The sequence below is a fragment of the Anoplophora glabripennis genome, unplaced genomic scaffold (genome assembly GCF_000390285.2).
Source record: "Anoplophora glabripennis isolate ALB-LARVAE unplaced genomic scaffold, Agla_2.0 scaffold288, whole genome shotgun sequence".
NCBI classification, from domain to species: domain Eukaryota; kingdom Metazoa; phylum Arthropoda; class Insecta; order Coleoptera; family Cerambycidae; genus Anoplophora; species Anoplophora glabripennis.
In genome coordinates this window covers 95,765-96,679 of record NW_019416427.1, presented here as the reverse complement: position 1 = coordinate 96,679, position 915 = coordinate 95,765, and positions in this window count along the sequence as shown.

The window sequence follows — 915 nt, the reverse complement described above, 5'->3', positions numbered from 1 at the left end:
ATGATATTCTCACATTCCTTAGAATATTTGGGGTGATTGTGGCAAATGCATATCTAATCCTTTCCTTCATATCATCGCAAGTAGTAGGTGGAACACTGTGTACAAGATATATTTTTATACAGCCCGAAACAAAGAAGTCCATTACGAGAGGTTTGGACACCTGTGGTAGCCACTGACATGGACCATTCTTACCTACTCATTTATTACTTAATTATCGATTTATATAATTTCTCACTGAATTTGAAAAATGTGCAGGTGCGCCATATAATTGCATCCTCATTTTTCTCAATATATTTAAAAAGACGTCATCAAGAAGAACCCAAACCAATTCAGTAAAGACCTCGATAAAGACACGTGGATACATCTTATAAAAAACGAAACGGCACAAATATCTCCAATACCGTTAGAGATAAGTATAGGGAACCTATACACAGTTTGAAAGAGTTTTAAATTTCCCAACTACCAAAGTAAAAATATACTGGGTGTTCCATTTAAAATAACCAAGTTATTGCTGTTTAAAGTTGAGAGAAGTATTCAGCAGTTTTTTGAACACCCTGTATAATACTAAGTGACGACAAATATAACAATTTATAACTTCAAGGATCTAAAATAGACCCTCCAAAGCTGCTTCCTTAAAATTATTTTTTTATTGCTAATATTAAATTTCTACGCTATGCCTGCATTTTCACTAAAATTGAAATATCTCACAAACTGTAAGTCCTAGGTATGCAGAACCTTTAATAAAGTTCACCTATTTTTTTACGGTGCTTTCAAAAATGCAGTAAAATACAGGGTGTTCCATTTAAAAAAACATAACTTTGATATGGTACGCTTTTCCTGGACACCCTGTATATCTCAAAATATTTTTAAAATGTAGCCGTAATCAACCTACACATACCCACCTAAACAGGTTTC